Consider the following 27,543-nt stretch of genomic DNA (forward strand, 5'->3'; position numbering starts at 1 on the left):
GGGGCAAGGTAGTCTCTGATTGGATGAGCACAGCGCTGAAGCTTTTTTTTTCCATGGAGTGGCCAACGCTCAGGCAGAATTAGGTTGCTAGGGAAGGACAGGGGAGTAAAACATTATCTCTCTCAAAAATGTTGCCACCACCCACCACTGCCACCCTCCATCAGTGAGATTGCAGAGGGAGGTTTTTTTTTTTGAATTGCTAGCTGACAATCAAACTGCATTTCGAGTGTAGTTTTTCCCTTGATTGATGGATTTTCCTGGAATGTAACTTAAATAAACGTGTCACCTGACCTTCTAGTTGCTCAGATCTTTTAATTAAAAGATGGTTCTAAGCCACATTCATTGGTGGCCCATTTATTATTTATCAATCATTTTCCTTTCAGCACTTAGTGAAAGGTCACTGGCTTCAACGGATGCTTTGTTTTTTGGTGCACAGCTTAGATGAAAAAGATATACACTCACATCTCGGCTCCCTCCTGTTTGCTCATGGGCAGGACACTGTTTAATAGTCATTGTGGCATTTAGGATCGCAGGCTCCGGAATCATGCAGAAGAGTACGCGTTCATCCCTTACCGGAACGTTTCTGCAAAAGTAAACATCAGGTTGTGATTATGGTTAATAATGAGATATTGATTGTCTGAAAATGTCACCGGCTGGGCGCAGTCGGCTCCGGCACCACTAGGTGGCGCTGCACTCTCATGCTGTTCAATTGGTTAGGCTCATTTGATTTCCTTGCCTCGGGGTACCTTGCCTTTCAAGGTTGGCGAGTGTCCTTGTAAAATAACCATTCTGCCTGAGATTTAGGAAGCTGAGGTCCTGGGGTACTACTGGAATGGCGTAGAGAACAGGAGGGGACAGGTCATGGGACAAATGACAAGGGCCTGTGGCTGTAGTGGGGAGGGGCAGCCCTGATCGATAATAGGGGCAGGAAAGGAAAGGAGCTGTGTTGAGCCCCTGGTGACTGCACAGAGCAGTTTCCTACCCTTCTTCACTCAATGACATCTGCGAATTTGCTGTGGAGGACGGCGGAGGGACAGTTACAGTCAGAGAGGCAGTGCGGAGCAGTGGAAAAACCCCAGGCCTGGGAGGAGCAGCAGCCCTGATCCATTGCACTCTCTTGCCACCTTAAAGGAGTTAGTGAATATCTTGGATCTCAATTTTCTTATCTGCACGACGCCGTAACAACATCTCCCCCGTCCAGTTGTTGTGAGGATCAAATGACAGCAGGAACCGAATTCTTGGCAGTAGTCTCTGCCCTCCATGCCTAGGAGGCACTGCCATCCCCACTAGGTGGGTAGGAATGTGCATTAGCTTAACACAGGGAAGAAACAGAAATGGGACTGTGGTCTCTTTCGCCAGCCACTTGTTTAAACACTTGGCTCTTTCAATCCACTGTTCCAGCAGTTACCAGCTCTTTTGTCTTGCTAGGGAACCCTGGTTGGCCTGAAACTCACTACATAGACCAGGCTGTCCTTGAACTTGCTGTGACCTTCTGCCTCTTTGATGCTGGATTGTAGGCATGTGCCACCACTCCTGGCTGTTGCTGTCTCTTTCTTGCAACAAATAAATGAATAACTAAAATCTTTCTTTCTTTCTTTAAATGAAGAGCAAAGAAGGAAGCCAAGAAAAATTATAGGAATCTTGGGAACCTCTACCCTTGGATCTTACCCAATAGTGGAAGGTTTCACAAAACAAACAAACAAAAACCCTTACTTTTATTTAGTTATTTCTTGGGTTATAAGTATATGTGTGTATGTAATGTGTGATATGTGTGTGTGTAGAAATCATATTTATTTATTTAAGACAGAGTGAGAGAGAGAAAGAGACAGATAGATATAGAGAGAGGCATGCCAGGGCATCTATTCACTGCAACTGAACTCCAGATGCATGCGCCCCCTGTGCATCTGGCTTTACATGGGCCCTGGGGAATCGAACTCTGGTACTTTGGCTTAGCAGGCAAGCGCCTTAGCAGCTGAGCCATATCTCCAGCATATTATTATTATTATTATTATTATTATTATTATTATTATTATTTTGGCTTTTCGAGGTAGTGTCTCACTCTGGTCAAGACTGACCTGGAATTCACTATGGAGTCTCAGGGTGGCCTCGAACTCATGGCGCTCCTCCTATCTCTGCCTCCTGAGCGCTGGGATTAAAGGCATGTGCCACCACGCCCTGCCTATTATTATTATTTTTAAGACAGGGTCTTATGTAGCCCAGCTATGTAGTTGAGGCTGGTCTTGTACTCTTGTCTACACCTCCCAGGTGATGAGATTATAGGTGTGTGCTACCATGCCCAACTTGAAATGAGTGTTGTAATGGCATTTCTCTGTCTCTTCTCTCTTTCTCTGTCCTCCTTCCCATGAAAGCTTTTTTACTTTCCTTCTCCTGACCCCTTCCCTATACAACAGACGATGGAGGAAAGCTGGGAGGTCACAATCTAGAGGTCCATCTGAGGCAAGCCAGTACAGCCTCTGAGAGATTGTTCTGGGGGCCCCCAGAGCCAGTTATCAGCTGAGGCGGGAGTTTCTGATCTTCTCCCCTGAGAAGGGAATACGGAGATCGTGGAATGGCAGGCCTAAAGTGATGGCCAAGGTGGAAGTGAGGGCCAGCGAGGCCCATTCCCACCTTTCTCTCATCTCCTGCCCATGTTCCTTCATTTTATCCTGGTTGGTTGGCAGGTGGGTGGTGGGAACTCTGGCTCTGGCTACCTGGGTGCTAGACCATAAGAACACAAGAGCTGCCTGCAGCATCCAGGCGGGGGGGGGGGGGGGGGTAGAGGAAGGGCTCCAGCCTCTTTCCTCGGTTGTGTGGTTCAAACAGCTGGGCTTAGCCGGGCGTGGTGGCGCACGCCTTTAATCCCAGCACTCGGGAGGCAGAGGTAGGAGGATTGCCGTGAGTTCGAGGCTACCCTGAGACTCCAGAGTGAATTCCAGGTCAGCCTGAGCTAGAGTGAGACCCTACTTTGAAAAACGAAAAACAAACAAACAACAACAAACAGCTGGGCTTGAATCCTGATGCTGGCACTACAGCCGGGCCAGTGGCTTTGGACGAGTCATTTAACCATGTTGAGTCAAAGGCAGCCCCAGCACAGATGCTGAAACTGAATGGATTTTTGAAAGCACATCTGCCCAGCGAATGGATGAACGAGTGCACGGCTTCCTCACCTTTGCCATGGAGATGACAATATCAACCCAAGTTCATCTTGAAGTACAAAACTGGAACAAGATGCTGGCTGCGATGGAACTCTGTAAGCTCTTGAGCCCTCTGCACTTACAGAGAATCAAGGGGCGAGGAAGAGGAAAATGCTGCAGGTGACTGTGATGGTGCAGAGCCCAGGACGGGCCTCAGGGAAGGGACAGCAGCCAGCCAGCCAGGGGCCTATGGGTGGGAACGTTCAACCTTTGAACTGTGACTGGGTGCTTGGCTTGCTTGGGTTAACCCCTTCTCCCCCCCTGCTCCCACAGCACGCTCAGGTGTAGGTCTTGAATAGTCACCACCTCCATAGCAGAGCCTGGGATTTACCCCTGGCTTCTCCTGGCTCTTGCCAAGTGAGGGAAGTGGCTCTGTAGCGCCTGTGTTCTGGCAGCCAGGCCAGGGCTCCGGCCACTATAACTGAACTCAAGACTCACGCACCACCTTGTGCACCTGTGTGACCTTGCGTGCTTGTATCACCTTGTGCAGCTGGCTTATGTGGGACCTAGAGAGTGGAACACGGGTCCTTAGGTGTCAAAGGCAAGCACCTTAACCATTAAACCATCTCTCTAGCCCCCCCCTTTTTTTTTGCAGTAGTAGAGTCTCACTCTAGCCCATCCTGACTTCAAATTCACAGTGGGCCACCTACCTCAGCTGGGATTAAAGGTGTGCACCAGTATGCTTTTTTAAAAAACATAATTTATTTTATTTGAGAAAAAGAGAGGCAGAGGGAGAGAGAGAGAGAGAGAGAGAGAGAGAATATGGGCACATCAGGGCCTCTAGATGCTGCGAACAAACTCCAGATGCATGAGCCACCTTGTACATCTGGCTTATATGGGTCCTGAGGAATTGAACCTGATTTCTTTGGCTTTGCAGGCAAGTGTGTTAATTGCTAAACCATTTCTCCAGCCCTGTTTTTTGTTTGTTTGTTTGATTTTTGGTTTTTCAAGGTAGGGTCTCACTCTAGCCCAGGCTGACCTGGAATTCACTATGTAGTCTCTGGGTGGCCCTGAACTCATGGTAATTCTCCTACCTCTGCCTCCTGAGTGCTGAGATTAAAGGCGTGTGCCACCACGCCTGGCTCCTGTTTTGTTTTTATAAAGCATTTTATTGACAGCCTCCATACATATATACAATGTGCTCTGATCATAACCCCACCACCCTCCTTTGTCCTCCTCCATGTCTTTCCTCTATGGAACCCCTTCTTCTTTCTAACTAGTCCCTCTTTTATTTCGATGTCATCATCTTTTTGTCCTTATATTATGCAGGTCTTGTGTAGGTAGCATCAGCCACTGTGAAATCATGAATTTTTTAATGCAACAGCCACATTGTGTCTAGAAGATAGAATCCCCAGGCACTCCTCCCTCAACCTTTGGCTCTTATGTTAATTCTATAGACTGGCTTATTTTTGCATGTCTGTATATGAGATATTTATGCATATGTGTGGGTGCACATGTATGCTGGCATGTGTGGAGGCCAGAGGTCAATGTTGGGTGTCTTCCTTAACTGTTCTTCCACCTTATTTTTTTTTTTTCAATTTTTATTTATTTGCAAGTAGAGAGGAAAAGAGAGAGAGAAAGAGAGAATGGGCATGCCAGGGCCTCTGGCTGCTGCAAACAAACTCTAGATGCATGCACTACTTTGTGCATCTGGCTTTATGTGGGTACTGGGGAATCAAACCCAGTTGTTAGGCTTTGCAGAAAAGCACTTTAACTGTTGAACCATCTCTCCAGCCCCATCTTATTTTTTGAGAAAAGAACTCTCATTGAACCTGGAGCTCACCTATTTGGCTAATGTAGCTACCCAGTAAATACTGAGGATCTGCCTATCTCTGCTCCCCAGCACTAGGATTATAGACATGTGCCACTCAAACCTTAGTACTTAAGTTTGATCCCCAGACTCCATGTACAAACTATCTGTAATCCCTGCACACTGATGGTGGGATGGGACGTAGGGACAGCTCTGGCAGATCGTGAAAGTGTAGCAAATAGCAACAGTATCGTGAAGCAGAGAGAGAGAGAGAGAGAGAGAGAGAGAGAGAGGGAGAAAGAGGGGACACAACTTGTCTCAAATGAGGGGGAAAGATTCAGGTCAATCAAGAAGTTGTCCTTGGACCTCCATGTGTGCACTGTGTGTCCCCATTCTCTCTCTCTCTCTCTCTCTCTCTCTCTCTCTCTCTCTCTCTCTCTCTCACACACACACACACACACAGAACCACTTTGGACACTTGTGAAGTCTAAGAAGTTCAAATTTAGGAAAATCTCACCCAGTGGTCCATGAGCAAACTCTGCCTTAAAAATAATAACTGAGCTAGGCATGGTGGCACACATCTGTAATCCCAGAACTCGAGAGGCAGAGGTAGGAGGATCGCCATGAGTTCGAGGCCACCCTGAGACTACATAGTGAATTCCAGGTCAGCCTGGGCTAAGGCGAGACTATACCTCAAAAAACCAGCCACCATGCCAGGCTACCAACAGCTTTGAACCATTTCTGTCTTCAGTGCTTCCAGCGGTCACTGTAGCAGATTGCCATCTTACGCCTGCCTTCGGGCTTTGCAGCAAAAACCCTGTTCTCCTGGAGTTCGGTTGTGATGGGTGAGGGCTCTGCTTACTTACATGCTGCATCTTTGCAGGGTAATGTCATCCTACTTCAGTTCCTCTGTGCAATGGCACTCATGCAGGCTCTCTTTTAGGCTGAATCATGATATGCTGAAGTCCTTATCACCATTGCCTGGAAATGTGACCTTTGGAAAGAGATTCTTGGCATATAGACTCTAGATGAGGTCCTATTGGAACAGAATGGGTCCTGAATTCAATGGCTTGTGTTCTTTTTTTTTTTTTATTGACAACTTCCATAATTATAAACAATATCCCATGGTAATTTCCTCTCTTCCCCCACTTTCCCCTTTGAAACTCCACTCTCCATTATATCCTCTTCCCCTCTCAATCAGTCTCTCTTTTATTTTGATGTCATCATCTTTTCCTCCTATTATGATGGTCTTGTGTAGGTAGTATAAGGCACTTTGAGGTCATGGATATCCAGGCCATTTTGTGTCTGGAGAAGCACGTTGTAAGGAGTCCTACCATTCCTTTGGCTCTTACATTCTTTCCGTTATCTCATCCACATGAGACCCTGAGCCTTGGAAGGTGTGATAGAGATATTTCAGTGCTGAGCACTCCTCTGTCACTTCTTCTCAGCACCATGGTGGCTTCTGAGTCATCCCAAGGTCACTGCCATCTGAAAAGAGAAGCTTCTCTAATCAAAAGTGAGAGTAGCATTAAAATATGGGTATGAATGCTAAGAGAAGTGCTTGCTGGGCAGTTTGATGAGCATAATATATATATTTAGCCAGATAGCAGCAGAAACTGCACCCCTAGGTCTCATGACTACCCCATTGTAGGTTTTCAGTGTCAGGGATGTATTCTGTAGGATTTGGAGCTGGGGAGATAGCTTAGCTATTAAAGGTGCTTGCTCGCATAAAGCTTGCTGGCCTAGGTTCAAATCCCCAGGACCCACTTAAAACCAGATGCACAAAGTGGCACAGGTGTCGGGAGTACCTCTGCAGTGGCAGGAGGCCCTTGCCCATTCTCTTTCTCTCTCTTTGCAAATAATTACTGTTTGTTTTTTTTTTTTTTCGAGGTAGGGTCTCACTCTGGTCCAGGATGACCTGGAATTAACTATGGAGTTTCAGGGTGGCCTTGAACTCTCAGCAATCCTCCTACCTCTGCCTCCTGAGGGCTGAGATTAAAGGCGTGAGCCACCATGCCCGGCTTTTTTTTTTTTTTAAGAGTGAAGGCTGGAGAGATGGCTTAGTGGTTAAGGCATTTACTTGCAAAGCTGGAGGACCTAGCTTTGATTCCCCGGGACCCATGCAAGCTAGATACATAAAGTGGTATATGCAACTGGAGTTTGTCTGCAGTGGGTAGAGGCCCTGGCTTGCCCATTCTCTCTATCTTCCTCTCTCTCTCTTTCAAATAAATAAATAAATAATTTATTTTCTTTTTGAGGTAGGGTCTCACTCTAGCTCATGCTGACCTGGAATTCACTATGTAGTCTCAAGGAGGCCTCAAACTCATGGTGATCCTCCTACCTCTGCCTCCCAAGTTCTGGGATTAAAGGTGTGCGCTACCACATGCGGCTTAATAAATAAATATATTTTTTTAAATTATTTTTATTATATTTTATTTGAGACTGACAGACACAGAGAGAAAGACAGATAGAGGGAGAGAGAGAGAACGGGCGCGCCAGGGCTTCCAGCCTCTGCAAATGAACTCCAGACGCGTGCGCCCCCTTGTGCATCTGGCTAACGTAGGATCTGGGGAACCGAGCCTCGAACCGGGGTCCTTAGGCTTCACAGGCAAGCGCTTAACCGCTAAGCCATCTCTCCAGCCCATAAATATTTTTTTTTAAAGAGCGAGAGGGGGCTGGAGGGATGGCTTAATGGCTAAGGCACTTGCCTACAAAGCCAAAGGACCCAGGTTCGACTCCCCAGGACCCAATTAAGCCAGATGCACAAGATGACCCATGTGTATGAAGTTCGTTTGCAGTGGATGGAGGCCCTAGCATGCCTATTCTCACTGTCTCTCTGTTTCTCTCAAATAAATAAGTTAATTAAAAAAAAAAAAAAGACTGAGAGGGCTGGAGAGATGGCTCAGTCCATAAAGCCTAACAACCCAAGTTGGATTCCCCAGTACCCACGAAAAGACAAATGCACAAGGCGGCACATATGTCTGGAGTTAGTTTGCAATGCTGGAGGCCCTGGCATGCCCATTCTCTCTCTCTGCCTCTCTCTCTTTCAAATAAATAAATAAAAGTTAAAAATATTTTTTAAAAGAGTGAGAAGGGACTGGAGGATTGGCTTAGTGGTTAAGGCATTTACCTGCAAAGGCAAAGGACCCAGATTTGATTCCCCAGGACCCAGTTGAGTCAGACGTACAAGGTGACACATGCATTTGGAGATATTGCAGTGCCGAGCACTCCTCTGTCACTTCTTCTCAGCCCCATGGTACCTTCTGAGTCATCCCAAGGTCCCTGCCATCTGAAAAGAGGAGATTCTCTAACCAAAAGTAAGAGTAGCACTAATATATGGGAATGAGCATTAAGAGAAGTGCTTGCTGGGCAGTTTGGTGAGCACAGTGTACACATTTAGTCAGACAGCAGAAGACGCTGCACTCCTAGAGCTCATGACTAGCCCTGCTGTCGGTTTTCAGCATTAGGAGTGTCTGTACTGAATGCTAGTATTCCCTAGTGTATAGTCGGGACCACCATGGCCAACAACTCACTGGAAGGGATCCCATCCCTGGCACTGAAAATTTCCTAGTAACAATCGATGGCTTCTGAGTGTTCCATGGTCCAAAAAAGTGGTTTCCATATGACTTATTTATATCATCTTAGATTTTGATGAGCCCTCCCTCTACCTTTCCTTTACTCAATCTCTTCCCCTGACCTCACTTAGACCTTTTCACCTCCCATTAATCTATTCTTCTACAGACACACACACACACACACACATATTACCATCCTATTAAGGCCCCCCCCCCCCGCCCTTTCTATTCCACTTATATCCCCTTTCTAGCTTACTGGACTCTGCTACTCAGTCTTATTCCTACTCAGATAGAAATCCAATCATCTGTAGCTAGGATCCACATATGAGAAAGAACATGTAATGTTTGGCTTTCTGGGCCTGGGTTACCTCACTAAGTATAATCCTTTCCAGATCCATCCATTTTTCTGCAAATTTTATTTTTCTTTACCACTGAGTCAAACTCCATTGTGTAAACGTGCCACATCTTCATTATCCACTCATCATTTGAGGGACATCTAGGCTGGTTCCATTTCCCAGCTACTATGAATAGAGTGGCAATAAACATGGCTGAGCAAGTATCTCTAAGGCAGTGAGATGAATCCTTGGAATATATGCCTAGGAGTGGTATAGCTGGGTCATATGGTAGATCTATTTTTAGCTGTTTCAGGAACTTCCACACTGATTTCCACAGTGGCTGGACCAGATTGCATTCTCACCAACAGTGTAGAAGGGTTCCTCTTTTTCCACATCCTCGCCAGCATTTATGGTCCTTGGTTTTCATGATGGTGGCCAATCTGACAGGAGTGAGATGGAATCTCAATGTAGTTTTAATCTGCATTTCCCTGATGGCTAGAGATGTAAAACTTTTTTTAGATGTCTATACGCCATCTGGATTTCTTCTGTTGAGAACTCTTTATCTAGCTCCATAGCCCATTTAAAAATATTTTATTTATTAGAGAGAGAGAGAGAGAGAGAGAGAGAGAGAGAGAGAGAGAGAAAGCGGTACATAGAGAATGGGCACACTAGGGCCTGTAGCTACTGCAAACGAACTTCAGGTGCATGTGCCACCTAGTACATCTGACTTATGTGGGTACTGGGGGATCAAACCTGGGTGCTTAGGCTTTGCAGGTAAGCACCTTAATCACTAAGCCATCTCTCCAGCCTCCCTACTCTTTTTTTTGTCTTGTTTTTTGAGGTAGGCTCTTACGCTAGTTCATCTAGTCCAGACTGACCTGGACTTCACTATGTAGTCTCAGGGTGGCCTCAAACTCATGTGATCCTCTTACCTCTGCCTCCAAGTGCTAGGATTAAAGGTGTGTGCCACCACACCTGGCCATAGCCCATTTTTTATTTTTATTTATTTATTTGAAAATGACAGAGAGAGAAAGAGGCAGAGAGAGAGAGAGAGAGAGAGAGAGAGAGAGAGAGAGGAGATTGGCTGCGCCAGGGCTTCTAGCCACACAAAGGAACTCCAGACACATGCACCCCCATGTGCATCTGGCTAACGTGGGTCCTGGGGAATCAAGCCTCGAACCGGTGTTCTTAGGCTTCACAGGTAAGTGCTTAACTGCTAAGCCATCTTTCCAGCCCATAGCCCATTTTTTAATTGGGTTGTTTGATTTCTTATTATTTAGTTTTTTTAGTTCTTTGTATATCTTAGATATTAATCCTCTGTCAGATGTATAGCTGGCAGAGATTTTCCCCCATTTTGTTGGTTGCCTCTTTGCTCTATTCACAGTGTCCTTTGCTGTACAAAAACTTTGTATTTCATGAGGTCTTAGCAGTTGATTGTGGTTTTATCTGAGACTGTCTTTTTGTCGAAGATCAGGTAGCTATAGCTATCTGGACTTACATCTGGCTCCTCTATTCTATTCCATTGATCTACATGTCTGTTTTTGTGACAGTACCATGCTGTTTTTGTTACTATGGCTCTGTACTATAGGTTAAAATCAGGTATGGTGATACCACCAGCCTTATTTTTGTTGCTCAAAATTGTTTTAGATATTCAAGGTTTTTTGTGCTTCCAATTGAATTTTTGGATTATTTTTTCTATTTCCATGTAGAATGCCATTGGAATTTTGATAGGGATTGCATTAAATATGTAGATTGCTTTTGGTAAGATTGCCATTTTCACAATATTGATTCTTCTGATCCAAATACAAGGGATATCTTTCCATTTCCTAGTGTCTTCTGCATTTTTGTATTGAGTGTTTTAAAGTTTTCAATGTAGAGATCCTTCAATTCCTTGGTTTGGTTTATTTCAAGGTACTTTATTATTTTTTTAATGCAATTATGAATGGTAGTGATTCTCTGATTTCATCCTCTGTGTGTTTGTTGTTAGCATATAGGAAGGCTACTGATTTCTCTGGGTTTATTTTGTATCCTGCTGCATGGCTATAGGTGTTTATCAGCTCTAACAGTTTGCTGGTAGAGTCTCTAGGGTCCTTTATGTATAGAATCATGTCACCTGCAAATAATGATAACTTTCCCTTTCCAATTTGTACCCATTTAAAAAATATTTATATTTTTATTTTATTTATTCATTTATTTGAGAGAGAGAAAGAGAGAGAGAGAGGAGAGAATGGGTATGCCACTGCAAATGAACTCCAGATGCATGCGCCCCCTTGTGCATCTGGCTTAAGTGGGTCCTGGGGAATCGAACCTGGGTCCTTTGGCTTTGCAGACAAACACCTTAACCACGAAGCCATCCCTCCAGCCCAAATTTATATCACTGTTATGTGTGTCTCTTGCCTTATTGCTATGGCTAAGACTTCCAGTACTATATTAAATAAAAGTGGGGATAGTGGACACCCTTGTCTTGTTCCTGATTTTAGTGGAAAAACTTCAAGCTTTTCTCCATTTAGTAATATGTTGGCTGTAGGCTTCTCATAAATAGCCTTTATTATGTTGAGATATGTTCCTTCAATTCCCAGTTTCTGTAGGACTTTCATCATGAAGGGATGTTGGATTTTGTCAAATGCTTTTTCTGCATCTAATGAGATGATCATGTGATTTTTGTCCTATGGTCCATTTATATAATATATTACATTTATCGATTTGCCATATGCACCACTTTTTGTGTCCAGTTTTATGTGGATGCTGGGGAGTTGAACCTTAGTTAGAAGGCTTTCTCAAGCAAGCACTTATAATTGTTGAGCCTCTCCTCAGCCTCTGTAGGTTAATATTTTCACCACAATTTACTTTTGAAACTTACCTCCATCGCCACAGTAGTCATGGTCAGTTCACTGTTCACTGCTGTACACGGTTCCATAGTATGGCTGAGCACATGTATAGTTAGGGTTTAGGGGCCTGGCCCTGGAGCTAAACTGTCTCCCTTTAAACCCATTTCCGCTAGTTCCTACTTTCATAACCTTGGGAAAATTACTTAATCTGTCTGTGTCTCAGTTTCCTATGTTATAAAACAGAACTAAGATGTCACCTACCTTAGATTGAATAGATTTAGAATATTTGAGGTAGAGTTTGATGTGGTGGCTCACGCCTTTCATCCCAGCCCTCAGGAGACAGAGGTAGGAGGATCACTGTGAGTTTGAGGCCACCCTGGGATTACAGAGTGAGTTCCAGGTAAGCCTGGACTAGAGTGAAACCCTACCTCAAAAAAAAAAAAAAAATACTTGAAATATTTCTGGTGTGAAATATGTGCTATTTAGAAGTGGGTACCCTTTTGTCACACTTGTTTTCCTGTTGGTGGGCTTTGAGGTTACCATGTCTAGAATGTTGCCGAAAGCATTGCATTACTAGGCCTGTTTCTTTGTGCGTGTGTATAAGAAAGAGCTCCTCTGAGCCTGGGCATGAGCCAGGGCATGCCCCTGGTGTGGCATTGCTGGGCTGGCAGTGGCCCATCTCTCACTGTCTGGGCTGTGGCTTCTCCTCTGTGTGGCTATAGATGATCACACTGCCACCAGGAGTGACGTACCTGGAGCTCCCACCCTCACCAATTACCAGAGCCTTCTTGTGCATGACTTCTTAGATTTCTTCTTATATATTCTGTATATTTTCCCCTCTTTCCCCTAATGTCCCATGTATTAACTTTCACCCTAACATGTATTTCTGGTTTTGTTTGTTAGTTTTTGTTTCTTCAAGGTAGGGTTTCACTCTCACCTAGGCTGACCTGTAGCTCTATAGTACCAGGCTGGCCTCAGACTCACAGCAAGCCTCCTACCTTTGTCCCTGAGCGCTGGGATTAAAGGTATGCACCACCACAGTGGGCTCCTAATGTGTATTTCTGTGCACACCCAGTTCTGCACTCTTCTTTTGAAGCATATGAATCCAACTGGACCCAGGAAATGAAGGACATAATATATAGAGGTTGCCTGCCACCCATGCCCTTGTGACTGTCAGAATTAAGGTAGCCATCACAGTGGTTAACCCTGAAGGAGTTCTTTCTATGGAAGAGAGGCTCTGGGCAAACTGTCTTAATCTCACAGCAGCTCTGTAGCAGTTATTGTCTCTTTGCCTGGTCAGAACATCTGACCAGAAACACCTGATGGAAGGAAAGGGTTTATTTTGGCTTCCAGTCTTGAGGGGAAGCTGCACCTTAGCAGGGAGGGCCTGGCAGAGCAGAGGCTGGGCATCACATCTTGTCCCATCAGCTGGGAGACAGCAGCAAGAGTGAGTGAGCTCAGAACACCCACTGGGCTGGACTAATTAATCTTTTTTTAAATTTATTTATGAGAAAGAGAGAGAATGGTCATGCCAGGGCCTCAAGCCACTGCAACCAAACTCCAGATGTTTGCGCCACCTTATGCAACTGGCTTACGTGGGTACTGGGGAAATGAACCTCGGTCCTTAGACTTCACAAGCAAGTGCCTTAACCACTATGCCATCTCTCCAGGCATGGATTAATTAATCTTAAGGCACATCCCTCATCTTCCCGCAAGGCTCCTCCTCCCAAAGGCTCTAAAAGCTTCCCAAGTTGCCACTGGCTTGGGACCAAACATTCAAAGCACATGAACTTGTGGGGGACATTTCATTCAAGCCGCCACAAGCCTTATGAAACAGGTTATTCCCAGAATCCAATGCTACAGTTAGGGCTTTTAACCAATGGCTGTCCCGCAAGGTGTGCTATGCGTCACTTGGCACAGTCCCCGGGGGCACCCTTTGCACAGAGTACAAAGTGAATGACACCTTGGGGGTCATGCAGTGCAGTGGCCCTGGTCTTCTGCTTCATAAATGCTTAGAGAGGATAGTTAGACATGATCCACTCAGGAGGTCAGCGCTACTCCGGAGGGACCTTTCTGCTCTGGATTCCAGGCCATGATTCTCTGTGGTTTAAATGCCTGTTGGTACAAGAACCTCCCGCCTCTATGCTAAGCATTGCTTTGGGAAGGAGAACCCAGCGTGGGCCCATGCTCTGACACCATCCATGTCAGAGCACAGAGTTGGCCGCTGCCCGTGCCTTCCTCCCTTGGCCACTGCAGACTTATTGAGCAATATATTATGAGTGTGCCTCACTCTGATGATGTGTTATGGATAAATCATTAAGGAGGCAGCTCACCGCGGTGATGTATTGGTGTAATAGATCATCAGAGTGAAGTCTTCTCCTGCCGTTCGGGCTGGCTCAAAGGGTGGTGTCATTCAGGGAAGAGTTAGCCCAGCAGCAGATCTGGCTTAATTACAGGATAAAAGGTTTGTGAGTGATAGGCTGAAGTCTACAGCCCCAGCATTTTGATTCTTGATGTAAAAATATAATTGGGCTTCCTGAGAGAAGTTTTGATTATTTTCAAACACTCTTTCACTTGATCATAACAGCATCACTTGCCATGTGGCCCTGGGGAGGCGTGTGTGTGTGTGTGTGTGTGTGTGTGTGTGTGTGTGTGTGTGTGTGTGTCAGAGAGAGAGAGAGAGAGAGAGAGAGAGAGAGAGAGAGAGATCTCTAGGCCTTTTCAACATCCGAATTATTGCCCTCCTTCCTATTTGAAAGTCACAGAATGAGTTAAGGAAAATCCAAGAGGCTGGCCTGTCAGGCCATAAGGATAATTAATGTCTCAACAACCTGATCATTGGAATTGAATGATTCATTCAAATCATCGTTATTCACTGAGGCCCTCGTTGGCCCTGTGAGCACGTGCAAAGAAGGGGGGTCCACGTGTCAGAGGAGTAAGGAACTTAGGGTAATGTTTATGGAACACGTAACGGTTTTCCAATGTTGTGCTAAAGGCTTAAAATGTATTTTAATAAATTATAACTTCTTAAAGTCTTATTTATTTATTTATGAGAGAGAGAAAGAGGCAAAGAGAGATGGCTTAGAGGTTAAGGCATTTGTTTGCGAAGCCTAAGGACCCAGGTTTGATTCCCCGGTACCCATGTAAAGCCAGGTGCACAAGGTGGCACATGTATCTGGAGTTGGTTTACAGTGGCTAGAGGCCCTGGTGCACCCATTTATTCTCTCTCTCTCAAATTAATAAATATGTTAAACAATGTATTTTTAATGTAAATCCACACATTTCGAGATTAGCTTTATTTATTATTTTATTATTATTATTCTTTTTCTCCAAATGAGTAAAGCAGCTGGAGCTGGCCTTATTGCCAAGGCTGCCCAGCTGCTCAATACCAGAGCCTGAGAGCCCAGTGCTGTAGCTGGTCCACAGATGTCCCCCTGCCTACTCCAAGAAGCAGTACTTCTGTGAACCACAGGTCTCAGCAAGCACAATTAAGCTTGTGTTTGTTGGAAAAGTGATTATTTTGTTGTAAGGCACATAAATCAAACTTTAGGTGTTTCTGAACACCTATGTGTTGTCTCCCAAGGTTGACCAGGTGGCTGTTTCTTGTGAAGTGTGCAGGAGGAGACCTCGTAGAAATGATAGGCCACATGATTTGGACCCAGTCTCCCACTAGAGACAACTATAAATGCTGCATAAAATATTTCTGTGAGATCTTCAATAGTATTAAATTGCTGACAAGCTGGAAAGAAATAACTAGGTCAGCAGGGAAATAGGAAAAGAAGCAGAGACGTGCGTGGACGTGGAGGCGGCTTTGTTTTGAGGTATTTGCCCATCTTGGCTCGGGGAGTGTTCTCGGAGGAGCTGGAGGCTGGCTGGAAGAAGGCAGAAATAAAAGCCAGCTCAGCGAGAGAACTGTCTTTTCATTTTTTGTATGTTTTTTTTTTATGAGAGTGAGAGAGAGAGAGAGAGAGAATGACTCCAGATGTGTGGGCCATCTTGTGCGCAAGGTAACCTTGTGTCTGGCTTATGTGGGATCTGGAGAGTGGAACATGGGTTCTTAGACTTCATAGGCAAGCACCTTAACCACTAAGCCATCTCTCCAGCCCAAGAAAAGTCTTTAGTGAGCTGGGCCCCTAGGATTAGCCACAGGGTGCAAGTTAATGGAAATAGACCAGCACACATGCAGGATCACATGACCCAGCTTCTAATCGCCTGGATTGACCAGGCCTGGAAATCTGCCTTAGACTTGCCTTACAGTGGTTGCAGACACATGTGGCTCCAACATGGTACAGAAGCAGGTTGTCCATGGCAATGATAATTTTATATTAGGCCTCATATTATTCCTATAAAAGTGTAAAAACAATGGTGCCAGGTGTGGTGATACATGCCTTTAATATCAGCACTCATGAGGCAGAGGTAGGAGGATTGCGATGAGTTCGAGGCCAGCCTGAGACTATAGAATTCCATACCAGCGCTTGGGAGGCAGAGGTAGGAGGTATCGCCTAGTGTTCGATGCCACCCTGAGACTACTGAGACTATATAGTGAATTCCAGGTCAGCCTGAGCTAGAGTGAGACCCCACCTTAATAAACAAACAAACAAACAAACAAACATGGTGGAAGAAGAGCACGGACGTTGTCTTCTGACCTGTGGCACGCGCACACCCTGCCCCACATATATACATGTGCACACACATACAGCTAAAGAAAAAGAAAGTGAGAAATATAAGTAGCTATGGTGTTATCGTGTATAGAAGACATTGCTGAAAATGCTTACACATAGGATATCATAGTTAAGAATTTGGGCTTTATTTAATTATTTTGTGTCTTTGAACCTGGACTATCAAACTTTGCAAGCAAGCAACTTTAACCACTGAGCAATCCTCACAGCCCTTATTTATTTATTTTTTTCTGAATTTTTTAATCTATTGATTTGCAAGGAGAAAGAGAGACAGAAAGAGAGAGAGAGAGAGAGAGAGAGAAAATGGGCATGCCAGGGCCTGTACCTGCTGCAAACCAATTCCAGATGCATGTACTACTTTGTGCATCTGGTTTTATGTGGGTACTGGGGAACTGAACCCGGGCCTTCAGGCTTTGCAGGCAAGCACCTCAATTGATGAACCATCTCTCCATCCCATTATTTATTTATTTTTTCAAGGTAGGGTCTTCTTGCAGCCTGATCTGGAATTCACTTAGTAGTCTCAGACCAACCTCAAACTCACAGTGATCCTCCTACCTCTGCCTCCTGAATGCTGGGATTAAAGGTGTGTGCCGCCATGCCCAGCTTATTTATTTATTTATTTTTGAGACAGGGTCTCATGTATCTCAGGCTGGCCTCAAACTTACTATGCAGCTGAATATGACCTTGAATTTCTGATCTTCCTACCAAAGTGCTAGGATTCTAGGCATGAGACATTGTGAAATGGCCTGGACTTATTTATTTATTTATTTTATATTTTAGAGAAAGTGTGAGAGAGAGACACACACAGACAGAGAAAGAGAGAGAGAGAATTGACGCACCAGGGCCTTAACCACTGCAATCTAGCTCCAAATGCTTGTACCACCTAGTGGGCATGTGTGACCTTGCAGTTGCCTCTTCTTTGTGTGTCTGCCTTACATGGGATCTGGAGAGTCAAATATGGGTCTTCGGGCTCTGCAGTCAAGCATCACTAAGCCATCTCTGTAGCCGCTATTTTATATTTATTTATTTTTTGAGAGAGGGCCTCATACTCTAGCTTATGCTGTCCTTTGGGCTCACTTTGCAGGCCATACTGACCTCAAACTCATGTGATCCTCCTGCCTCAGCCTCCTAGGTGCTGAGATTACAGGTGTGAAAGAATATAGATTTTATATCAGACAGTCTAGACTGGGGTCCCAACTCTCATACAAAACTGTATAATCTTGGGAAAATCACTTAATTTCTGCATGTTGCAGTTGGATCATCTGCAAAATAGGGATGGCATAGCACTGCCCTGCTTTGAGGGGTTGTAAGGATATAAAGAGATCCTGATGTTGAGAACTTAGCGTTCTGTCAACACCCGAGACATGCCACTGTGACTAGCTTCTTAGAATGATTTGAGTACACCCAGGTGAAAACGACATTAGTATTGCTTGCCTTCAGACCCAGGCCATGGAAAACACTGGTTTCCCATGTGCAACTCCTCAGAAAGACTCTGACCATGAAAAGTTGGTGAAACTTGGCTCCTGGGGATTGACTCAGAGCTGCTCAATGTGGGCATGTTTACAGAGAGCTTTCTGAGAAAGTACCCCACTTATTCTGGCCTCTACAATCAAGGCCATCTCCTTGTGAAGGGTAGAAATCCTGGTGAGATAAGATGGATAATCCTACATTGCAGAATTTATTAAAGATGTCCAGATTAAAAATTGAGCTGTCTGTCAATCAATCAGTCTGCTTCCTACATTTTCCTGTCGTTTACTAAAAATACTCTTGTAAAACACTGAATGCCCCCTGGACCTCATAAACGCTAACAGCCCTTCCTCCTCCCTTTGGAAGGACAAGCTTGGCTACATTCCCTAGCAGAGGTCCCTGGATTTGTCCTTGTCTTACGGAGGTTTTTACTATAATTGTTTAACATTCTCCCCAGTCATATGGCTTTGAGTGGAGAAGAAGTGCACACGAAAAGCTGTGACCAATGGAGTGTGGGACAGGCTGCCTTCTCCTTCTGCTGGATAATTTCCATGACCTGCAGCGAGAGGGGACAGGCTGGGAACAGCCAACTTGAACAGCCCTGTCAACTGTTGATTGACAGATCACTGGGCAGTTCCAGGGACTGAGATAGTATCCTTTGGGTTTCTCGACACTGTGGCCTGAGATTGGGAGATGGCTGAAGTTGAGCTCCCTGGAAACAGACCCGGAACCAGAGAGCTCCACGCAGACTGTTAAGTAGGAGCGTTGTCAGGAGAGATGTCTGGAAGGGAGCTAAGAAGGCAGGGCTCAGCAGAGGGAAATGCTCTCTGCCAGAGGCCTCAGCTGGTCCAGTGAGGAAATCTGGAGTTGGGATGTCCTTTCAGAACTATCCTGAGGTAAGACTGTTAGGCCTGTGGCCCGTGTACCCCACCACCATTAGCCAGTCATTGACTGGGCATTACATCACCGAGGAGGACATGTAGTTTAGGTAAGTCAATCTCCAATTAAAAAAATATTTTATTTATTTATTTGAGGGGGGGGACAGGCAGAGAGAAAGAGAGAATGGGTGCGCCAGGGTCTCCAGCCACTGTAAATAAACTCCAGATGCATGCGCCCCCTTGTGCATCTGGCTTACGTGGGTTCTGGGGAATCGAACTGGGGTCCTTAAGGCTTTGCAGGCAAGCACCTTAACTGCTAAGCCATTTCTCCAGCCCTCAATTTCTATTTTTTAAAAGGTATTTTATTTGCAAGCAGAGAGTTACAGAGAAGAAAGAAGAGACAAGATACACAGAAAGAGAGAGAGAGAGAATGAAAAGGGCACACCAGGCCCTCCAGCCAATGCAAATGAGATCCAGATGCATGCCCCACTTTGTGCATCTGGCTTTATGTGGGCACTTGGGGAATCAAACCAGGGTTGTTAGGCTTTGCAGGCAAGTATCTTAACAGGTTAGCTAGCTCTCTTGGAGAATCAAACCAGGGTTGTTAGGCTTTGCAGGCAAGTATCTTAACAGGTTAGCTAGCTCTCCAGCCCCAGGTAAGTCGATTTTTAGTGAGGGATGAATCTTTGAGCTGTCAGCAGCCCATATTCCCAGCCGCTGAGGGCTTGGCCACCCTCGCAGCTGCCCAGACACACTTTCTTCTCATAGTGACCTGCTTACTTCCATAGTGAGCTTGCCCCATCTTTTTTCTTTTTATTGACAACTTCCATAATTACAGACAGTAAACCATGGTAATTCTCTTACCCTCTTCACAACTCCATTCTCCATCATATCCCTTCCTCCTCTCAATCAGTGTCTCTTTTGTTTTAATGTCGTGATTTTTTCCTCCTGTTATGATGGTCTTGTGTAGGTAGTGTCAGGCACTGTGAGGTCATGGATATCCAGGCCATTTTGTGTCTGGAGGAGCACGTTGTAAAGAGTCCTGCCCTTCCTTTGGCTCTTACATTCTTTCTGCCACCTCTTCCACAATGGACCCTGTGCCTGGGAAGGTGTGATAGAGATATTTCAGAGCTGAGCACTCCTCTGTCACTTCTTCTCAGCACCATGGTGCCTTCTGAGTCATCTCAGACTCACTGCCACCTCAAAAGAGAAGCTTCTCTAATCAAAACTGAGAATAGCATTAATATATGGCTATGAACATTAAGAGAAGTGCTTACTGGGTATTTTGGTGAGCATAATATATACATTTAGCCAGACAGCAGCAGACGTTACACCCCTAGGGCTCATGACTACCTCTGGCATAGGTTTCCAGTATCAGGCATGTATTCCCTCCCATGGAGCGAGTCTCCATTCCAACTAGAGAGCGGCTGATTTCTTCCATAACAGACATGTCACTATTGCACCGTTGGCTCATTTGGTCTGGCTGGCCAAATTTAAGGCTTGCAGTGTCCACTGTTGTTTATCATCACTGGTGACTTCTCTGTCTGCCATGGAGCTTCATGAAAAACATCTTTCTACAGCTGATTATTTATTTATTTTCTTTGTTTTTGGTTTTTCAAGGTAGGGTCTCACCTGGACTTCACTGTATAGTTTTAGCGTGGCCTCGAACTCATGGCGATCCTCCTATGTTTGCCTCCTGAATGCTGGGATTAAAGGCGTGTACCACCAGCCCCAACCTCCAACTGTTATTTTTAACTCAACAATTTAATAATGAATTTCAAATAAAGGATAAATAAATAGACAATAATATTTTAAAATATAAGGATATGATATATTCTGCTAGCTATGAAATATATCATGGCTGGGCAGTGGCGCATGCCTTTAATCCCAGCACTTAGAAGGCTGAGATTAGAGGATCTTTGTGAGTTCTAGGCCACTTTGAGACTAATTCCAGGTTAGCTGGGCTAAAGCAAGACCCTACCTCAAAAAACCTATACATACATACATACATACATACATACATACATACTGGAGCATGATAGTCACACAAACCTGCAATACCAGCACTCAGGCGGCAGAGGCAGGAGATAACTGAACTTGAAGTCAGTTCTTGTTTACCTAATGAGTTCCAAGGCTGGGGATGTGGCTTAGTTGGTAGAGTGCTTGCCTAACATGTATGAAGCCCTGGTTTTGGTCCCCAACACCACATAAAACTGGGCGTGGTGGTACATGCCTGTAATCCTGGCATTCCAGAGGCTGAGACAGGAGGATCAGAAATTTAAGGCCATCCACACTTATGTAGTGAGTATGAGGTCAGCTTAGAATATCTCAGTCCCTGTCTCAAAAACAAACGGTGATGGGAAAGATGGCTCAGCACTTAAAGTTGTTTGCTTGCAAAGCCTGCCAGCCCAGGTTCATTTCTTTAGCAGCCAAATAAAGCTGATTACAAAGTGGTACATGCACCTGGCATTCATCTGTAGTAGCAATTTGTAGACCCTGGTACACATGTGCATGCAAATAAATAGATAAAAAATTATAAAATATAAATATTTTAAATATTAAAAAATTTTTTATTAGCATTTTCCATGATTATAAAAAAAATCCCATGGTAATTCCCTCCCTCCCCCCCCACTTTCCCCTTTGAAATTCCATTCTCCATCATATTACCTCCCCATCACAATCATTGTACTTACATATATACAATATCAACCTATTAAGTACCCTCCTCCCTTCCTTTCTCTTCCCTTTATGTCTCCTTTTTAACTTACTGGCCTCTGCTACTAAGTATTTTCATTCTCACGCAGAAGCCCAATCAACTGTAGCTAGGATCCACATATGAGAGAGAACATGTGGCGCTTGGCTTTCTGGGCCTGGGTTACCTCACTTAGTATAATCCTTTCCAGGTCCATCCACTTTTCTGCAAATTTCATAATAATATTTTAAATAAAATATTTTAAAAATTAAACATGCAAACAAAGTGAAAACCAGGTCATCCAAAGATACCCAGGGAGGCTTTGACTCAAACACCAACCAACCAAACAAAAAATTTGTAAAAATTTTTTTGAGGTAGGGTCTCACTCTACCCCAGGCTGACCTGGAATTCACTATGTAGTCTCAGAGTGGCCTTGAACTCAAGGCAGTTCTCCTACCTCTGCCTCCTAAGTGTTGGGATTAAAGGTGTGTGCCACCACACCCACCCTCCAAACAAAAAGTTTTAACAACAATTAAAAAGTATGATACAGGTATAGAAGTAGACCAGGGAATATAACAGGGAGTCTAGAAAAAAAAGAAAAAGCTCTCTGTGTATGAGTATTAAATATATGACAAAAACAGCATTTCAGAGGCTGGAGAGATGGCTCAGCAGTTAAGGCACATGCCTGCAAAGCTTAAAGACCTGGGTTTGATTCCCAAGTACACACATAAAATCAGATGCACAAAGTAGCACATGCACCTCAAGTTTGTTTGCAATGGCTGGAGACCCTGGCACACCCATTCTCTGTCTGTCTGTTTCTCTTCCGTCTATCTCTCTGCTTGCAAATAAATGAACATTTAAAAAACAGCATCTCACATTAGTGAGGCAAGGATAGATTATCACATAAACATTGTTGGAAACAGAGTTCAAATTTCAGTTTGATTTTCTATCTAGTAGGATAACTCAAATCAATTCCAAATGGGTTGAAATTGTGAAATCAAAGTATAAAAGCACTAGAAGAAATTATAGGGCCTCTGTGACCATGACACAAAACTCAGATGAGAGCTGAAGACATAGGTTAGCTATTAAGGCACTTTCCTGCGAAGCCTAAGGACCTAGGTTCGATTCCCTGTACCCATGTAAGCCAGATACACAAAGTGGTGCATGCATCTGGAGTTTGTTTGCAGTGGCTAGAGGCCCTGGTGTGCCCATTTTCTCTCTCTCTGCAAATAAATAATCCAGGCATGGTGGTACATGTCTTTAATCTCAGTACTTGGGAGGCAGAGGTAGGAGGATTGCTATGAGTTCAAGGCTAGCCTGAGACTACATAGTGAATTCCAGGTTGGCCTGGGCTAGAGCAAGATGCAACTCAAAAAAAAAAAAAAAAAAAGTCTGGGGCTGGAGAGATGGCTTAGCAGTTAAGGCACTTGCCTGCAAAGCTTGAGGACTGGGGTTCGATTCCCCAGTACCCACATAAGCCAGATGCACTAAGTGGTACATGGTGTCTCAGGGTGGCCTCGAACTCACGGCGATCCTCCTACCTCTGCCTCCCAAGTGCTGGGATTAAAGGCGTGCACCACCACGCCCGGCCATTGTTTTTATTTTTTAGAATGTGAGAAAGAGAGAGGGAGTTGGCGTAACAGGGCCTCAGCCACTGCAATCAAACTCCAGATGCTTGCGTCATGTAGTTGGTATGTGTGACCTTGCTCTTGCCTCATCTTTGTACATCTGGCTTACATGGGATCTGGACAGTTGAACATGAGTCTTAGGCTTAGCAGGTAAGTGCCTTAACCGCTAAGCCATCTCTCTAGCCCCTGCCTTTTTTTTTTTTTTTTTAATATTTATGTATTTGAGAGATAGGGAAAGAGAGAGAGGATAGGCATACTAGGGCTTCCTGTCATTACAGACAAACTCCAGATGCATCCAGCTTACATAGGTCCTGAGGAATTGAACCTGAGTCCTTTGGCTTTGCAGGGAAGCACCTTAACTCCTAAACCATTTCTCCAGTCCTGGAATATATTTTCCCTATCAAAACTAGAATAAAAATGGACAAGATTGTTAGTACTAAATATTTAGAAGGATACGATAAAAAGGCATATACACTTGACTGAATTGAAGTTCTTAACATGTTTTGAAGAATTTGGCAATTACAATCAAAATTAAAATATGTTTGCATTTTGACTTATAAATTAATACTTTTAGGATTTTATTATCTAGAACTCGTCCTTGAAGAGAGAAGAGATGTATGTATACTTAAATATGAGTGAGTATGTTTACTCAGCATTATTTGTTATAAGTAAACATTGTGGGGTTGGATAGATGGCTCAGTGGTTAAAGCCACTTACTTGCAAAGCCTGCTGGTGTGGGTTCGATTCCCCAGTATCCATATAAAGCCAGATGCACAAAGTGGTGTATGCATCATGAATTCATTTTCAGAGGCATGCCCATTTTCTCTCTCTCCCCTTACTCTATCTCTTTCAGAGAGAGAGTGAGATCAAAACAAAGAAAAAGAAAAACATTGAAATAACTCATCAGGATAAGTGAGGTTGGGAAAGTTGTACAACATCTATACAATGGAAATATAATGGCAACACTATACAATGGAAAAGTACTACAAGGAATAGCTGCTCATACCTGGAGTTATGCCCACAAGATGTTTACTTATTGTGGTGATAGACTGAACCCAGAAACTTGGCGCGTGCTAGACCAGCACTCTACCACTGAGTTACATCTTAAGCCAATCTATTATATATATCTATGTAGTAGGTGAGCTGGAAAGATGGCTTAGTGATTAAGGCGCTTGCCTACCTAAGGACCCAGGTTTGGTTCTCCAGTACCCACATAAGCCAGATATACAAGTTGGCACATGTGTCTGTTTGCAGTAGCTGGAAGCCCTGACATGTCCGTTCTCTCTCTCTCTCTCTGCCTCTTTCTCTCTCAAATAAATAAATAAAATAGTAAAACTTTTTTTAAATTGTAAATGAGGCAATGGGCTGGATGGCCCAGCAGTTGGCAGCACTTCCTGTGCAAGCCTGTAGGCTGGAGCAGGCCTGGGAGACTCCTTGAGACCAATCCCCAAGCCTCACATAAATAGCTGGCCTTTATGTACTATTTTCACTAGATGTAAATCATAACATAGAGAAGCTCTTCTAAATAAACACATGGTATACATTCCTGACCATTTCATAGGATTGGTTTAGGAAAGTTTCCACAGGAAGAATTTGATTGGCCCACCGTGGCTCAGCTGTTCACTCCTAGCCCAATCAGCTATGACCAGGGAGGTCAGGGTGCAGAATGTCTTCCGACTTAGCACACTTATTACCTGTTCTAGCTTCTTCTATGGCTCCAGCAGTCCTTTCCCTGATGTTAACTGATGAACTGCTACATCCAAGCAGCAAGTGTTTGGAGAGCAGAGCAAAGTGGAAAAGCCAGTGGCTTTGGAGGCAGACATTCTGGGTTTGAATTGACCACATGTGGTTTTGAGTAGGTTCCTGTCTCTGAGGCGGGTTCCTCATTTCACTGTAGGATTGTTGGGAACCAAAGCATGATAGGTGGAGGGGACTGATACATATTCTGGCAAAAGTAGACCGTAGGTTCCTCTTTATCATGGGCCATGAGCCTGCCTTTTCATTTGAGGACATCTGCCTGACCACTGTAGAGTGGGGCCTTGGAGCTGTGTAGCACAGGCCTCGTGACTGCGCAGGCTGCTGGCTAAGGGCGCCTTATTTGGCCCCCAAGCTCGGTCGGCAGGACCAGGCTCCGTCCCAGCCCAGGAAGCCCTGTTTCACCACAGGCTCCTCCACTCTTCCACGCGACCTTGCAGCTCAGCCCGGGGGCATTTCCCCACAGGCCCAGCCTTCTGCCAGGTCCCTCTCCCCTTACCACCGGCGTCTCCACAAACCCACTCGGATGCGCACTAATGCCATTATCTTCCTGAAATTAAAATCAAGCCTCAACCTATAATGTTTCACGGAGAGGGAATTGGGGTTATATATTCCTGCGCTGAGTGGTATTCTATTTCAGTCATAGCATTTAATTATGATTGGTATGTTAGTGCCCACCGGAGCATAACAAATTGTCATTATGTTATTCTGCTGAGTCTAATTTAATTGGCAAGTTGTCACAAAAGCAATTATCCATCATTTATTTTGTTGCCATAACCACATCTCCAAGAGCACCTGCTGTCTGCGAGGAGAAATGCGCCACAGTCTCTCAGCCCTGGATCCAGGCCACTTATGTGACACAAAGACACTGCTTCCCCTTCTGATTTAAAAATATGTTCCTCATTTCCTGCTGCGGTCTCATGAATCCTCCAGGGGGAGAGCCTCAAAGTGCCAAAGGAAATGCATGGGCTGTGAAGTTGCCCGGGGCCTCCCTGTCGGGGTGTGGGTGGGAGGCAGGCGGGGAAGCAAGCTCTCCAAGGGTCCAGGCCCTGACGGATTGATGTTTGTTGCTCTTTCTTCCTCAGGCCCTGGCCTTACTGTTTGCTTCCTGGGGAGCAGCATTGTTTGGCCATTTCACAGAGGGAGAACTTGAGGCCCCAGGGGAAATGAGAACCTCAAGTCCCAGAGGAAATCTGGGGTGAGGGCCAAGGATGGGCGAAGAGCTCCCGTGACCGAGCCTGACCGGCCCGTGATCACCACTGCTGCCCACAGCCTCTCCTTGCCCGAGCCATGTTCTCCACACCCAGGCACAGCAAGACTTTGGTGAGGGAGGAAACTGAGGCCAAGTTGTCCCGTGGGTGTTTTTTCCTTCCCTGAAACTGGGTAGAAAGTTCTAAGGGAAGATGAAATCTTAGATCTGTTCCTGACCGAGGGACTGAAAACAGGTGAAAAAAAAAAAATTACTCATCTTGTTTTTGCTTCCAACATGCTATGATTAGCACAGGCAACAAGGGACTCATTAAAAACAAAAACAAAATAAAAAAACAAGCTAAAAGCCAAAACTCTAGCTTAAAAACAATTCTCCTCCCAAACTACCACTGCAAAGGGTAAAAAAAAGAAAAGAAAAGCACAAGACTTACATAAACCAGCTGTTCCTCCTGCCAGCCACCTTTAGCAACGTCCAGGGGCTCTGTTCCTTGGGGACAGCCTCCCTTGCATCCGAGGAGCCCAGAATGCTATAGTGTTTATTTTGGAGCCAGAACAAGTTCAATGTTCAGGGAAGGGCTGTGTATGAGTGCCCTCCCTACTGGGGCCTGGTTGTGTCAGAGGGTGGTACTGGCTGGCATCTTGAGTGGGTGTATAAATTAGCACAAACTCTGTGGAACGTCTAAGTGGGCTAAGAGGGTGAAGAGTCATTAAGGCAGGCATCATCTTTGACTCAGCAATTCCACTCGCATAAGCAAATGGCTTCAGAAACAGGAGGAAGGCGTCCGCTCTGGCGTTATTTATTATGGCAAACGCGGAGGCCATGTGAGAAAACAAACGGACCTGGAGCCCTGGGCAGCAAGTACAGGGCCGTGTGGCTCGGGTTTCGCTTTTGTTTTCTTGGAAGGCTGTTGAGATGTGAGAGATTCATTATGTAACTTTGTTACATTTTATTTATTTATGAAAGAGACAGAGAAAGAATGGGCAGGGCAGGGCCTCCAGCCATTGCAAATGAACTCCAGACACATGTGCCACCTTATGCATCTGGCTTACGTGGCTCTAGGGAATCAAACCCGGGTCCTTAGGCTTCGTAGGCAAGCACCTTAACTGCTAAGTCATCTCTCCATCCCTGGTTGGGCATTTTGTCTCAGCTATGAGAAACTGACTAATACAGCTTCCTTCTGCCATTGCTGAAGCCAGTAATGACAGGCTGCGGCCTTCTCAGACCGTGTCCGTCTGACCTCCTCCCACGGTGTGTCTCTCCTCTTCTGTTTACCTTCCAAGGGTCCATGTAGTGACACTGGGCTCAGATAAGCCAGACAGTCTGCTTGCCTTAAGGTCAACTGATAAATAACCTTAATTCCATCTGTAACCATAATTATTCTCTGCCATGTGGCATGCAACACTCAGTTTCCAGGGACTACGGCATGGAAATCTCTTATTCTGGGGCTGAGAGGGTGGGGTACACTATTCTACCAGCCACACTCCAGACCAGAGGTTCACACTGCAGTGAGGAAAACACGATGATGCATCTTCCAGGCACATGGTAGCGTGCC

At 45.0% G+C, this 27,543-nt stretch overlaps 1 long non-coding RNA gene across 1 annotated transcript; it reads right to left on the reverse strand.

Moving 5' to 3' along the window:
* Window positions 1–26,500, reverse strand: LOC123463589. The gene is made up of 3 exons (XR_006639003.1): window positions 26,422–26,500; window positions 463–583; window positions 1–87 (listed from the first exon to the last, which is right to left on the reverse strand). It is a non-coding gene; the product is annotated as an uncharacterized LOC123463589 (long non-coding RNA).
* Window positions 26,501–27,543: the final 1,043 nt, after the last annotated feature.

Source organism: Jaculus jaculus, chromosome 9, assembly GCF_020740685.1.
Source record: "Jaculus jaculus isolate mJacJac1 chromosome 9, mJacJac1.mat.Y.cur, whole genome shotgun sequence".
Taxonomy (NCBI): domain Eukaryota; kingdom Metazoa; phylum Chordata; class Mammalia; order Rodentia; family Dipodidae; genus Jaculus; species Jaculus jaculus.